This window comes from Hippocampus bargibanti, linkage group LG02, assembly GCF_051943395.1.
Source record: "Hippocampus bargibanti isolate YZ-2025 linkage group LG02, ASM5194339v1, whole genome shotgun sequence".
NCBI lineage: Eukaryota > Metazoa > Chordata > Actinopteri > Syngnathiformes > Syngnathidae > Hippocampus > Hippocampus bargibanti.
Genome location: NC_142735.1, coordinates 30261640 through 30271938, shown reverse-complemented (window position 1 = coordinate 30271938; position 10299 = coordinate 30261640). Strand labels below are relative to the sequence as shown.

General features: G+C 43.4%; 1 non-coding gene across 1 annotated transcript; it reads right to left on the bottom strand.

Annotated features, from left to right (window-relative positions):
- Window positions 1-8723: 8723 nt before the first annotated feature.
- On the bottom strand, window positions 8724-8842 carry LOC148902378 (5S ribosomal RNA). The gene has a single exon (XR_016114329.1). It is a non-coding gene; the product is annotated as a 5S ribosomal RNA (ribosomal RNA).
- Between the last annotated feature and the right edge of the window lie 1457 nt (window positions 8843-10299).

Genomic DNA, 10299 nt, shown 5'->3' with positions numbered 1-10299 from the left:
TCAAGTTGTTCTATCATGGAGACGACAGAAAGACAAATGGAGTTGAGGTTATCTTAAAAGAGGAGTTTGTTAGGAATGTCTTAGAAGTAATAAGAGTATCCGATAGAATGATGAGTCTGAAGCTAGAAATTGAAGGCGTGATGTTAAATGTTGTTAGTGGCTATGCCCCACAAGTAGAATGTGAGTTGGCGGAGAAGGAGACATTTTAGTTGAACTTTGATGAAGTCATACAGAAGAGGGTTGTAATTGGTGGAGACTTCAATGGCGCAGGAAGCAAAGATTATGAGGAGGTGATGGGCAGGTTTGGACTCCAGATGAGGAACGCTGAAGGACAGATGGTGGTTGACTTTGCTAAGAGAATTCAAATGGCTATTGTGAATACTTTCTTTCAGAAGAGACAGGAACACAGGGTGACCTATAAGAGTGGAGGCAGAAGTACACAGGTAGACTACATTTTGTGTCAACGGCGCCATCTAAAGGAAATCAGTGACTGCAAAGTAGTGGTTGGTGAGAGTGTAGCCAGACAGCATAGGTTGGTGGTGTGTAGGATGACGCTGGCAGTGAGGAAGATGAAGAAACCAAAGGCTGAACTCTGGACAAAATGGCGGTGGAATGGGGAGGTGCAGGAGTGTATACAGAGAAAGAGGTTAGCAAAGAAGAAGTGGGACATTGAGAGGACGGAAGAGAGTAGACAGCAGCACAAGGAGATGCAGCGCACGGTTAAAGTAAAGGTGGCAAAGGCCAAACGAGGCCTATGATGACTTGTATGCTCGGCTGGACAGCAAGGAAGGCGAGACTGGTCTTTACGAGCTGGCAAGACAGAGAGACAAAGAGAGGGTGATGAAGGATACAGATGTGGTTCCAGTAGTGTGATGGCAAGATGGAAAGAGTACTTTGAAGAATTGATGAATGAGGAAAATGAGAAGGGACAAAGAGTAGAAGATGTGAATGTTGTGGACCAAGAGGTAGCAAACATTAGCAAGGATGAAGGGAGGAGGGCGCTGAAGAGGATGAAGGGGGGAAAGGCACTCGGGCCTGATGGTTTACCAATCGAGGTATGGTAGTGACTGGGTTATTCAACAAGATCTTAGATGGTGAACAGATGCCTGAAGAATGGAGACGAAGTGTACAGGTGCCCATTTTTAAGAACAAGGCAGATGTGCAGAGTTGTAGTAACTACAGAAGAATAAAGTTGATGAGCCACACAATGAAACTATGGGAAGGAGTAGTTGAAGCGAGACTAAAAGCAGAAGTGAACATTTATGAGCAGCAGTATGGCTTCATGCTTTAGAATGCTGATAGAGAAGTACAGAGAAGGTCAGAAGGAATTGAATTGTGTCTTTGTAGATCTGGAGAAAGCGTATGACAGGGTGCCCAGAGAAGACCTGTGGTATTGCACGAGGAAGTCTGGAGTGACAGAAAAGTATGTCGGAGCGGTGCAAGACATGTATCATGACTGTAAGGCAGTTGTGAGGTGTGCTGTCGGTGTGACTGAGGAATTCAAGGTGGAGGTGGGACTCCACCAGGGGTCAGCTCTGAGCCCCTTCTTATTTGCTATGGTGATGGACAGGCTGACAGATGATGTTAGACAAGAATCTCCTTGGACCATGATGTTTGCAGATGACATTGTGATCTGTAGCGAGAACGGGGAACAGGTGGCGGAGAAACTCGAGATGTGGAGATATGCCCTGGAAAGGAGAGGAATGAAGATCAGTCACAGCAAGACGGAATATATGTGTGTGAATGAGAGGGATCCAAGTGCAAGAGTGATGCTACAGGGAGAAGAGATAAAGAAGGTGGAGGATTTTAAGTGCTTGGGGTCAACTGTCCAGAGTAATGGAGAGTGTGGAAAAGAGGTGAAGAAGCGTGTCCAGGCAGGCTGGAGCGGCTGGAGAAAAATGTCATGTGTGATGTGTGATAGAAGGGTTTCAGCTAGGATGAAAGGAAAAGTGTATAAAACAGTGGTGAGACCAGCCATGATGTTTGGACTGGAGACAGTGCCGCTGAAGAAAAGACAGGAAGCAGAGCTGGAGGTAGCAGAGCTGAAGATGTTGAGGTTTTCTTTGGGAGTGACCAGGTGGGATAGGATCAGGAATGAGTACATTAGAGGGACAACTCATATTAGCGGCTTTGGAGAGAAAGCCAGAGAGGCCAGACTGAGGTGGTTTGGACATGTCCAGAGGAGAGAGAGTGACTATATTGGGAGAAGGATGCTGAGCCTTGAACTGCCAGGCAGGAGACCGAGAGGAAGACCTGAAGGAAAAACCAAAAAAGAAGAGGGGTTGGGGGACTTCACCACGAAGGCGACTTCCACCTGCTTTGCATGTGAGTGACTTTGATTGGAAGGTGGAAGGGCAGACGGCTCCTCATCCACAATTTAGCTTTAATGACTTCCTCTAGGTCCTTTTAGGACTCAGTGGGAAAGGGGTGGGGAAGGGGGAGGGGGGGCTTTCTCCTTCGCCTTGGCCTTGTGCCAGCGTGACAATCAAAGTCTTCTGTCAATGAGTTCAAAGGTCCCCCCGACTCCCTTTTTCCTTCTTTTTTTCTACTTGAGAAAACAGGACGTCCTGCTACCCTGACGGGAGGGACGCCAGTCCAGACCAGCAGGACCCCTGCCCGCCTTCGACACAAGAACGCTCCCTTCTTTCACCTAATGACTCCGGCATCTTCTTGTCAGGGAGTCAAATTCGTCGAGGGGTCTCTCTCTATATACATATATATATATATATATATATATAAGCCAAGTTTCTTTGTGAGGATCACATCCTTTTTTTCAGCAGCAGCACCCCTCCATAAATAGAGTCCAGCTTTCTGAAGGGAACTGCAATCTTCACTGCAGTCTTTGATTTCGGGCGCTTTGGCACTGATTCTTCCCTGCTGCGCCACTCCCTGCTTTGATGGATCTCGGCGGCCCGGCGAACTGTGACCTTGCCAGCCCACCCTGACTCTGTGAGAGCACACACACATACATACATGCAGACAATGCCAAAGTACGACAGGAAAGGATAGGAGATGGAGGAGAACGGCATCGGCTGACAGTGATTCCACGCACGCCCAGTGTGGTCGCCGCTTTCATTGTGTCCCTTCTGATAAGTCGGCCATGTGTGACGGGTGACGAGAACAGTCGAGAATGCTGGCCCTCATTCAGCTGCCCCACCCAAACACATGTCGCCGCATACTCCTGAGTCGGAATGAGAACCAGGAAGAGAGAAGAAAGACAAATCTGGACACTGGAGTTGTCAGGCTTCTCCCTGGAGTGGGCAAAAAAAGGACAACCGACACCTCAGGACAAGTTGTGTCCATAATTTGTAAAATCACTTCAAATGACTTCTACTGAGCGCATTTTACAAAGATTCCACCACATATCGCTATATTTTACCTTTTAAGACTCGCGCTGAATATTCAGGAAGTCTTGTTTTCGAGTTGATGATGATGCCCTAAGTGACGTTACGGAGGGAACACCCCTAACCGAGAAAGCGACACACAATGCATTTTGGGTACTTTTTTGCATAGGAAAACACAGTGTTGATTGCGCAATTAGAAGAAAAACTACATAAATAACGCAATGGTGAATCGTTGTGTGTCGCAGCCAATTGCGGTAACACGCATAAAGAACGTTTACATAGATTTCCAGCAGATAAATCAGCCCATTTCCAAAGGAGCTTGTGCGCCATCTTGTGCATTTTCTGGGTGCTACATTGGAGTCCAGACAGCTCCAATTGATACGGAAGGACTTCTTTCATCGATTGCAAACATTTATGCTTTTTATTGGTGTTTTGCATTTGACTTAACATCATCCTGCGTGTTTTGGTTATTTTAGATGCCCTCGGTCATTCATTACAGACCAAAAAAAAAAAAAAGTAAAGGGCACCCCTCATCTCTGTAGAAATAAACAAAAACAGTGGGTTTCACCTACATCAAACGTGTGCAAGTCACGGTCCGGGGGCCAAATCCGGCCTGCCACGTCATTTTATTTGGCCCGAGAAAGCAAATGAAACATGTCAGTGCCATGATGCATATGCTAAAGGCCGAACCAAATTTTCTAATTGTTGAATGTAAACCACAATAACAGACATTATGTTTTAGTTGAAATTTGAAAACAAGTTATTCATTAATTTGTTGTGCACTCTATACATCATATTAGAGGGGATGAAACATTCTAATGGCTTCCCCAAATTCATAATGACCCCCGAGAGGAAATTTATACAAAATGCAACATTTTTCCTTCGCTGGACGCAGGTTGTCGCTAACAGTAGAAAAGTCCTAATTATAGTTGTTTGTATCTATTAGCACAGGTAGCCATGTAGCTGGCTATTTATTAGCTATATGGCTATCTGGCTAGTTGGCTGTCTAGCTGGCTAACTATTTGCTGTCTTTCTAGCTAGCTAGCTAGCTATGTAGCTGGCTATTTATTAGCTATATGGCTATCCACGTCTGTGTAAGCGCTCAGTCGTACAGGAGTGGTCCATCGATGAAAAGGTTTCTTCAGCCGTCATCTGTACTTCTTTGAAGGTGTCGGACGTTTCGCTTCTTATCCAAGAGGCTTCGTCAGCAAACTAAAGTCTTTTACTGGTAGTGTCGGCCCTATATATATATATATATATATATATATATATATATATATATGTCCCTACTGTCCAGACGTGGCGGAGCTAGACTCTGCCATGATTGGTCCCTGCTCTCAGCTTGGTGGGAGCAGAGGACTACTCCCTGCGGCTACACTGATTACTTCTATTGTCATGACTGATTACTTCTATTGTCCTGCCGGAGCACGAGGCTACGACTGGCCTGAATGCCCCATTTGCTTTGGTATCACCTCATCAGCATAACTAAGCCTATGTTGCCTTAGAAGTCTGTTGTACAAACGATCCAAATTGAACCTCACCCCACCATGCCGATTTAGTGAAGGATTTTGCTGTTTTATGAAATATAGCTTCTTTTTTTTGCCGAGTAACAGACTGTTTTCTTTTTCCGTTCCATTTGGATAAAGTGCAATATTTTCCTCATTGAGTGGAACAGATTGGAGGCGCTTCCTTTCATTTCAATGGGGATATCGGATTTGACGTAGAATGGGAGTGCAAGGTTGTCAGGAGGCCCAGATGTGTGTCGTCTCCCCAGTGGCGAGGCCACATGCGGCCTAATGGCTTCCAGAGAGCATCAAGAAAGTCCGGCCCTTAGGTAAGTACTTCACTTCCTCTGGTTGAATTCGAAGCAAATGAAAAAGCCCCACCCCCTGCACCAAAAACCATGTCTTCCTAATTAACCTTCATGGCCGAAAGACTGGATCGCTTCATGTTTTGTTTTATGCGCCAAGTCCATTTTTTTGTGCTGGATGTTGCTGTAAGCAGGGGTCGGGAACCAATGGCTCGAGAGCCATATTGGGCTCTTTTGATGATTGCATTGGCTCGCCGATAAAACAAATTACATATTTTTGGTTTTTCGCTGTTCATTTCCTGTTTGGGCCGCAGTTTGCGGAAAGCACAATTTTGATTGGATGATACTGACCTAAGGTTGCCGTTGATGTTCAATGAGCAATTTTGATTGGATGGTAGCCGTTGATGTCGAAACAGGTAAACGCCCCTATTTAAATAAGCCCGACGAGTAAAAAAACACTTCAGGTTAAATGCAATGAAACAATCCCATTGATGAAACAGTCGAATGTCAGTGGCACTATGACAGCCCCAGTGCTAACATTAGCATCAATATACTTCTGTGAGAGATAGCAGAAAGCAAATGTGGAAGCTAATGAGCCGTGTGCAGGCTAGCTAGCAGTAACTTCCTGTATGGAACCGGCAAGTTTACTTTCATTCCGATCGTTTGGCTGGATTTTTACCAATCATGAGGAACGGAAAACCATTCATGCTAATGGTGAGTACTACCACAAAGTTATTTTAAATGATACATTCTGACATTTTGTGGAAAAGTAGCCGCGCGTGCGTGCGAGTGGGCGCGCTCGCGTGTGTGTTGCCCTTACTGAAAAACATTTCTAAATATTTTACTTTTATGGCTCTCTTAGTCAAAAATATTCCCGACCGCGAAGTTTGACTTAACTTGTAGTAATCTGTCGTTAACGAACGAACCGGCTCTTAAAGTGAAAGACTGGAGCCAGCTGTAAATAGGGACCCGCGCGTACTATTAATTCGCAAAAATGGTCATATCAATCATCGGGTTTCCTCACCTTCCTAATGCTAAGAATTAGTTTCAGCGTGCGCAATAAAAATTACATTTGAAATGCCTGCTTTTAAAAAGAAAAAAAAAACAGACGACTTTTATTATCCTTGCTGTCATTCCCTTTTATCAAGCATCTTCATCTTTTTTTAAGTTAATAGGGTTGCTTGTTCTGTAGCCACAACGGGACACAAGGGAATATCTTATTGCGCTAGTCTCAAGCCCGGATAAATACAGAGGGATGTATCACGAAGGGCATTCGACGTAAAACCTTGTCCAAAACAAACATGCTAATCGAACCTCTAAAGATGGAGGGCACTGATTCACCGTGGTGACCCCTGAAGGGAGAAGCCAAAAGGAAAAGAAGTCATAGTCACGTGTACGTGTCAGCCACGAGGGGGCAGTATAGTACATTCGACGCCAAAGAACTAAGACCATCGCCTGAAAAATGGGCTACTGTGTGTAATTTTATTTTATTTTTCACTCAATATAAAAAAAATTCTGGCAGCAGTCCTAGCGTTTTAACAGTAACCAAAATGGTAACTTTTCATAGCGCTTGAAAGTACTCACGAGAGAAAACTGATGCACAGCCGTGTCAGTCATTGGTCTGGGAACTCAACAAACATTTTATTCTGCGCATGCGCTTAAAAAGGCTTCACAATTTTCGGGTATCACATGATCAGCTCGTTTTGCAGGTGATATCAATCATGAAATTTCCGCAATCGCGTCTTTGCCTCACACACGCACGCTCAACAACATGGATGTGACCATTGTTGTGTGGCCTGTCTCCAGGAGTTGGCCTTTCCAGGCTGTTTGGGAATTGCGGTGTTTTCGATTAGGAAATGCCATGCTGATGCTAATTTTGTTAGCTTCCCAATGACGATTACCATAGTGTGTTAGCGTCAAGCTAGCACACTTGCTTCAGCTTCTCCCAAAGTCAAGCTTGTTGGAAAGTTGGCTGCCGGCGATGTCACTCAAAACTGTACAACAAAAATGAGTCTGGCAAAGTCAAGGGACGATCAAGGGCAGTGAGTTTAACATCCTCTATTGAATCGGAACAAACTAAAATCGGGAAAATGTCACACGGTGTCATATAACAACTGTCATTTTCTAATGTCTATTCATCAACTTTTACTCTCGTGATCCTTCCAGCGTCAGATAAATACAAATGAATACTTTTTTTATTTGGAAACGAAACATTTTCCTCTGAAATGTGATTTTTGTTAACTGTTTTCTCCCGAGCTGGGACGTCCAGCAGGCGGAAGCCCAGTCCAGCTTCGCACGAGTACTGTCAGTACGGACGCCTTGTACGGAGAGCTCTCTCTGCCGGCCTCTGATAGCGTGACAGGCAGCGAGTGAAGAGAGCCAAATCGACGCGAGGGGAAGCCGATTCAAACCGCGGCAGAGGTGCTAATGCTAATCGAATGACGAGTGAAAGCGGAAAATGCAGAGCTTTTCCCTAGAGCAGTGTTCCCCAACCTTTTTTTGCGCCACGGACCGGTTTAATGTCAGACAATATTTTCACGGATCGGCGGATGAATGCAACAAAATAAAATTATATGACAGGGATGGAAACTGTTTTTTTCATTCTTTTAAATATAATAATAAACGTTAATCCATTGTGTATTTTTAGACAACTTTATTAGAGGAGTCCTGGTAACATGGCGCCAACAACAACATACGTAACATCGTCTCTGCCCCTTAATGTTCTATGGTCACCAGGGTAATGTTTAAACGTGCCTCCTTCCAGTATTTGCAAAATAGTATGTCAATGCCATATCTTGCATATTCCTTGAGACAATGTTTTTAACTGATAAGGTCTATTTTTCACATTTGAAAGATGGTTAATGGCCTTTCCAGCAGCTCATGTATTTCGTTTTTCTACTTTCATTCCTTTCATCACTTTGCTGCTGTGAAATGTAAATTTATCCACTGTGAGACTAATAAAGGCATATCCAATCCAATCCAATAAATTGGGTGGTAGTGTTCTGACTGTGCTATGAGGTTTGCACACACTACATTTAAAGGACAACCGACGCCTGCGTGTCCATAATTTGTAAAATGGCTTCAAATGACTTCTACTGAGCGTATTTTACAAAGATTCCATCGCATTTAGCTATATTTTACGTTTTAAGACTATTCCGGAAGTCTTGTTTTTGAGTTGGTGACGATTCCTGACGTCACGTCAAGGAAGAAACGCCCATGACCGTGAAAGGACACACTGTAGCAGTGGGGGGCGGGACCTTCTGAAACTGGCCACTTCCGGGTTCAATTTGAAGTTGTTTTTAGACACTTTAAGTCATTTTTATTGGTGTTTGCATTTGACTAAAAACATCATCCTGCGTGATTTGGGTATTTTAGATGCTATAAAACGTTTTTCTGATGTCAGTTAGGAAACAAAAAAAAGTGGTGTCGGTTGTCCTTTAATGCTTTAGTATATCCGGCCGAAACACTCTCAAACTCTGTCAAATTTTAAAACCCATTGTGGCCCACGGGTCAAAAAGTTTGCCCACCCCTGCTCTCGAGACGGAGAGTTTGGCGCGGCTGCAAAGAAAAGCTTACAGCACCTGGTATTCCCAGGCGGTCTCCCATCCAAGTACTAACCAGGCCCGACCCTGCTTAGCTTCCGAGATCGGACGAGATCGGGCGTTCTCAGGGTAGTATGGCCGTAAGCGAAGGGAGTTGTCGCAAATGTGGTATTTATAGTGAGCGCCGAGCCGCGGAAATCGTCATGACAAGTCGTTTGGAGTTAGCACACTACCGGCGAAATGAGCTCTCGCCCCATGACACAACCCTCAGTGTTTATCCCGGCTTGGGACCAGCACAATAAGACACTGGCTTGGAAAATGCCCAGCAAAAGGCTCCCAAACACAAAATGGTCATCGGCACAGCAGCAATCAAATAAATTATTCGTATAAGTAAGTCATACGTACTGACAATTTGATGACAATGCTCTGATTTTACCGTGAAATATTGACTTTAGTCCTCAAAAATATGATTGTGTTTTTGTTTTTATCCAACATTCCTGAAGTAGTTTAAAAAAAAATGTCCACCAGATAACACGTGTAACTGGTGGGGTATCTTGTCATTGGTTGCCATGACAACAAAAATATAATTTATTTGGTCTTGTTGTTCTGTAAGTGTTTAACATTTCTATGTGAACCGTTGTATGTGTGTTTTTCTTAAAATCGTCTTCACTACTTTGTTTTGTACCAGAGTAATCGCGAGAGAATGACATTTTAAAGTCTACGTCGTCAAAGTTTATCTAATTTCGGTTTATAATGTGCACACGCTGCGTTAATTTGCTTATTTACAGTATGTCTTGTTGAATTTATTGTAATGTTAATTGTTGTTTTAAATGTCCTTTGGTTTTCACGGTGTTCCAAGTGTTCCACAATAAACGTACGAAGCGTCATCCTTGACCGGGGTAGATACAACACGAAAAATAACCCCCCCCCAAAAAACGGATTATATCTGATCGTACTTGAATTTTGCCCGAGTTGTTTTACTCCACTTGTAACAATCGTCTTTATCTGCTAAATAATTGATTTGTGAAATATTTGATACGTTGGTGAACTAGCGCCACCCGATGGAGAGTTTTTACACTTGTGAGTCGCCATATTTGTAACAATTTTTGCAGGACCAAACATTTCCAGTTAAATTAAGCCATTTAAAAGACGTTGGGAAAAGAAACGTATTTGGGGGGATTCATATTCTGAATAAAGTAACACATTTTAATTTATGGACCACTTGCCACCAAACGCATGAAAGAAGTGACAAATTTGTCATTTTGTTAAAAAATAAGACGTGCTTTCACAAGAGCTAAAGCGACACAGATGAATACAGTGAGACCTCAACTTACGAACTTAATTGGTTCCCAAACAGTGTGTAATGCGAAAAGTGTGTATCTCAAAAAAAATTCCCATAGGAAACCATTAAAATGGGAATAATCTGTTCCCGGGATTCCATAAAATATACTTTTCAACTAAATAAGCCTTAAAACTACACACAACATACCTTATTCTATATATAATAAATGTGCTATTGTATTGTAATGAAAGAAATACACTGCATTGTATCATAAAGTCACTTTATTTACATCTGTGGTCATTTATGGCTTGATGGAATGGC